Source organism: Triticum urartu, chromosome 7 (genome assembly GCF_003073215.2).
Source record: "Triticum urartu cultivar G1812 chromosome 7, Tu2.1, whole genome shotgun sequence".
Lineage (NCBI taxonomy): Eukaryota > Viridiplantae > Streptophyta > Magnoliopsida > Poales > Poaceae > Triticum > Triticum urartu.
In genome coordinates, this window is record NC_053028.1 from 385,655,255 (window position 1) to 385,661,254 (window position 6,000).

Consider the following 6,000-nt stretch of genomic DNA (forward strand, 5'->3'; position numbering starts at 1 on the left):
CTCTTTTCAAGTTCTTCCCATTCTGTCAAGTTTTGCCTCCCTTCTCAACCGGAGTGCCGCTTGAAATCTCCCTTACGCCTTGCGCCATTCTTTCGATTGTTTCGGAGGCATCATCTTATCAAGTTCATGTTCAATTCCTTTCATTTACAGTCGGAGTGCTGTTCATATTATATCATTCTTTTTCCCCTCTCTATCTAGTTTCGACCGGAGTGCTTGCATGTACTTCTTGTCCATTGCAACCCTTTTATCATGTCTTTCAACCTACAGGGTTCTCGTGATGTACCTTGTTCCTCTTTTCTAACGGAGGTTTTCAACTTTGTTCATCTTCGTTGTATTCTGTCTTTCAATTGTTTAACCTCTCAAGGTTCATTGGTTTCACTCGTTTGTCAAAGAAGCAACTTAGTTTTACCTCTTCTCTTCCTCTTCCGTTTTCCCTCCGGTGCCATCCTAGATCTCGGGACGAGATCCTCTTATATGGTGGAGTGTTGTAACACCTCATATGTAACTTTTCCCAATTTGGCAATATATCCATCTTGTTCGTCATCAATTCCTAGTGGTTTCATCGTTTCGGTTTCCTATTTGGGTTTTGTTTTGTTTCTCATTGCATTGTATTGTCTTGTCTTGTCATTAATTGTTGCATCATGGCCTCCTCACATGTTGCATTATGCTTGGTGTGAGTTCATACATGTTGTGTTGTTGCATGCTTCATGCATTTGATCTTGCATCGTGGGTGTTACAGCCATCCACAACATATTTCATGAGCATCACACATGCATATGGATGAGCAATCCGATACATGACAACGACCATCAGCGCAGCTTAATCGAAGGTATTCCATGGGATCGACCCCATGGATGTAATTAACCGGCTGCTTGCAATGCACTGGGAATCGCCAAACTACACAATCTCTTCAGTCAAATACTCCTTAAGCGCGACCCGGAAGGCAATAGGATAAACTCCATGGAGCATGTACATGTATTTGTATTCAATACAATGATCAATAAAGTGTAGTGTTCCGTATACTATTTTGTCCATTATTTTGTCTCTTTTTATTTCTTTCTCTCATAAACAAGTGGCACGTCCCGCAATTTTTTACTTGTACACATTAATAAATACCCTCCCTAAAAAAAGGGGAGCGACGTGTTTCTTTTTGGTGAAACAAAATGGCACACCCGATGGGACCTGATTCTCCTCCCATCTCTATTGCACTTCGATGGTCGTCAAATTGTACAATCATTTGATTTCTTGTCCAAGTCACCACAAGAGGATGTTCTAGAGAAAAAGACGCGCCATCTAGTGCGTCAAAATATATATGCACATGTACATCTGTGTGTTTCCAAGCTAAAAAATGCACGGAGCACACATGGTGCCTCTATTCCAAATTATCTTACATAGGACGATGGTCCTTGTTTACAAAGGAATAGGCAGCACTGGTTGAGGTTGAGCTGAAAAATACATGGGACTGTGCTTGTACTGGAAAAGGAGAGTAACATCCAACAACAAGTTAGTCCAGTCATTATGCATTGAGGTAGATTGCATCAAAGCTTGTATCTGAGCCATGCAATTTCTTTTTTCCTTTGTTCATTCAAAATCACATTGGGTTCTTGCTAAAGAATACATGGGGCAAGTCTTCCAGTTGCATGAACCATGCAATTTGTGTTTGCCAGTGCTCCACTACCACACACTACCTTTAATTACAGGAGTAGCGAAGCGCCTATACCATCCAGTACTCCAAAGTGCAAATGCTGCTTATACTCCAAAGTGCAAATGCTGCTTATTTTGCTCTCTAAAGTATACATGCGATCTGTGGTGGGAATTCAAGGCGCGAATTATCTACATACATTACTAGTTGTTAGTGATCTTGCCTGCATAATTAAGTCACACTTGACAGTTCTAGTGAAAGTGTTATTCAAATACCAAGATTGCAAACATCATGCAACTTGTTCTTCTAGCAATCGGATCTACAATCTACACGAGACCTCTTGACTCGCAAGACGACCATCTCTAGATGAGTGGCAATGAAATTTGTTAGGTGAAAGAGTGTTCTCCTTACTCCGCCCGTTCAAACCACCTCACATCACACTATCTTCTCAGAGGAAGAAGATCTGTCAATTTGCATTGACTATGCTCATAAAAAACAAACATGAGTGATGCATCCATACCTCACCAGTTCTCCATTTCACCTGCAAAAAAAATCATGGGGGCAAACTCTTTTGCTCAAGCCTATGGTAGTTATCACCATTTTCATTGGCAAGCGCAACTACCATTTCCTCTAGAGCTTTGTTCTAGGGGGACTTGCACAACGTGAGTTGAATAGGAAAAACTATGAAGCAAGGAATCTCTCACGCCCATCATCTCCAAGGGCATTTATCATTTTCTCGCCTAGGTCACAATATACCAGTAAATGCTTATGAAAGAAAATCATTCCATGATGGAGCAGAGTTGAACAATTCCCATTTTGCTAAGCCAATTTTCTTTTGAGAGGCTTTCACATCACAAAAACATCATGACTAGATTGCTACAAGAGCAGGTCGTATGAGAAGCATTCCCATACATGATAGGGGCAAAGGTGTCCCGTCTTTCGATGAGATGGTGGCTATCGTTTTGGAGGAAGTCGACTTTGACGATCCGACTACGAACGTGCGAGGACGTCGCGCCTTAGCAATCGCTAAACCAACTCCAAGAGGTTATTGACCACGCCGGAGCACGATCAACCTGACCATGAAGGTCTGTTTCCTGTAGGCAAACGAAGAACAAGCAAGAAACTGAGATTGCAATCTGGATATTACGAATATAAGATGAAAGCTTTATTGATCAAGGTGGGGTTCTGTGACGTCTTGGTCTGGTCGTTGGACACAAATGAAGTACGCGAAGTTGTAGCTATGGCAAACTTTTAATCTAAACAAAACCCAAAGTCTAAACGACGCCCTAAGGGCTGTATATATGGAGGAAGAGGGGGGGGGGATTTCGTGGCCCTTGGAGGAGGGGTCCGAAACCAACCCTAACTCTTGTTTCCCCACACATACGGACTCTAAAAACAGCCTATACTTAAGTATTTCGAAAATACATGGGCCTGGCCCAATAATAAGGTGACACAACACCTAAAATAGCCTCTGGACGAAACTTACGAAGTGGCATCTTGTATATTTCGTCCAAGGCTTCATGCACTCCTTATGGTGGCTTCAAAGTCCTGAAATCATCACTTGTAACTCCGTTCTTGATTCCCTTGCGCATGCCATCATCTCCATGCTTGATCTTACTCCAAGGTTCATCTTTCTTGTCCAAGCTAGGCCCTTCATTTTTAAGCAAAACAAATGTATCCAATTTAGGCAGCATCATATTCTCATGAACATTAGAATCGTTACCAAGAAACGAAAGTACCTGATAATTCAATTGGCGTGCACGAGCTCTAGTAATTGGTCCAGTATGTATAGCAGCAGGGGCTGTGGGTGTAACAATGGTATTGATGTCCTCATCATCCTCCCCTTTTGAAATGAAGTCGTCCTCGACGAAAGTTCATCGTCCTCACCCAAAGGAGGCTTCAAATCTGCAATGTTAAAAGTGGGACTAACCCCAAAATCTGCAGGCAGCTCAAGTTTATATGCATTATCATTTATTTTCTCTAACACCTTAAAAGGACCATCAGCACGTGGCATTAGCTTTGATTTGCGCAAATTAGGAAATCTATCCTGACGCAAATGTAACCAAACAAGATCTCCAGGTGCAAACACAACATGTTTTCTACCCTTATCTCCAGCAAGTTTATATTTAGCATTCATACGCTCAATGTTTTCCTTAGTTAGCTCATGCATTTTTAAAATCAATTCAACACGTTCTTTAGCATCAAAATTAACCTTCTCCGAAGATGGAAGAGGCAACAAATCAATAGGTGCACGAGGTAGAAAACCATACACAATTTCAAAAGGGCACATCTTGGTAGTAGAATGCAATGAACGATTATAAGCAAATTCAATATGAGGCACGCATTCTTCCCACATTTTCTTGTTATTCTTCAAAACAGCCCTAAGCATAGTAGACAATGTTCTATTGACTACTTCAGTTTGTCCATCAGTTTGGGGGTGACAAGTAGTACTAAAAAGCAGTTTAGTCCCCAACTTATCCCATAAACATCTCCAAAAGTGGCTAAGAAATTTAGTATCACGATCTGAAACAATAGTATTTGGCACACCATGCAAGCGAATAATTTCACGAAAGAACAAATCAGCAACATTAACAGCATCATCGCTTTTATGACATGGTATAAAGTGTGCCATTTTTGAGAACCTATCCACGACAACAAATATGCTATCCCTCCCCTTCTTTGTTCGAGGTAAACCTAAAACAAAGTCCATAGATATATCCTCCCAAGGAACACTAGGTACAGGCAAAGGCATATATAAACCATGAGGATTGAGTCCTGACTTAGCTTTTTGACATGTAGTGCAGCGAGCAACAAAACGCTCAACATCCCGTCTCATCTTTGGCAAAAGAAATGTGTAGCAAGTATATCCTCCATCTTCTTGATGCCAAAGTGTCCCATTAATCCTCCTCCATGCGCCTCCTGCAACAACAAAAGACGAACGGAGCTAGCTGGAATGCATAGCTTGTTAGCACGAAACACAAATCCATTGTTAAAAACAAACTTGTTCCAAGTTCTCCCTTCCTTACAATTCTGCAATACATCTTTAAATTCAGCATCATGCACATATTGATCTTTGATGGTCTCCAAACCAAATATTTTAAAGTCAAGTTGTGAAAGCATAGTATAACAACGAGACAATGCATCAGCAATAACATTTTCTTTACCCTTCTTGTGTTTAATGACATAAGGGAAAGTCACAATGAATTCAACCCATTTAGCATGTCTACGGTTCAGTTTTGCTTGACTTCTAATGTGTTTCAAAGATTCATGATCAGAATGTATAACAAATTCCTTGGGCCATAAATAATGTTGCCATGTTTCTAAGGTCCGAACAAGAGCATATAATTCTTTGTCATAAGTAGAATAGTTCAGACTAGGCCCACTCAATTTTTCAGAAAAATATGCAACAGGTTTGCCATCTTGTAATAACACACCTCCTAATCCAATTCCACTAGCATCACATTCAAACTCAAAAGTCTTATTAAAATCAGGAAGTTGGAGTAAAGGAGCATGTGTCAACTTATCTTTCAATACCGTGAAGGCTTCTTCCTGTGCGGTACCCCAAACAAAAGGCACATCCTTCTTTGTAAGCTCGTTGAGAGGTGCAACAATGGTGCTGAAATCTCTCACAAAATGCCTATAGAAACCGGTGAGGCCAAGGAAACTCCTCACTTGTGTGACCGTTTTGGGCTGCGGCCAACTCTCAATAGCTTCAATCTTGGCTTTATCAACTTCAATTCCCTGTGGAGTAACAACATAGCCAAGAAAAGATACTCGGTCGGTGCAAAAGGTGCACTTTCCAAGGTTACCAAACAAACGTGCATCACGTAGAGCAATAAAAACAACACGTAAATGTTCCAAATGTTCCTCCAAAGATTTGCTATAAATCAATATGTCATCAAAGTAAACTACCACAAATCGTCCAATGAAAGCACGTAAAACTTTGTTCATTAACCTCATGAAAGTACTAGGTGCATTAGTTAACCCAAAAGGCATGACTAACCACTCATATAATCCAAACTTAGTTTTAAATGCTGTTTTCCATTCATCTCCCAATTTCATACGAATTTGGTGGTATCCACTACGCAAATCAATTTTGGAGAATATTGTAGAGCCACTCAATTCATCAAGCATATCATCTAGCCTAGGAATAGGATGACGATAACGAATAGTAATATAATTAATGCCTCTACAATCAACACACATACGCGGCGTACCATCCTTTTTCGGCACTAAAATGATAGGAACAGCACAAGGACTAAGGGATTCGCGTACATAACCTTTGTCGAGCAGTTCTTGTACTTGACGCATAATCTCCTTCGTCTCCTCTGGATTGGTACGGTATGGTGCACGGTTGG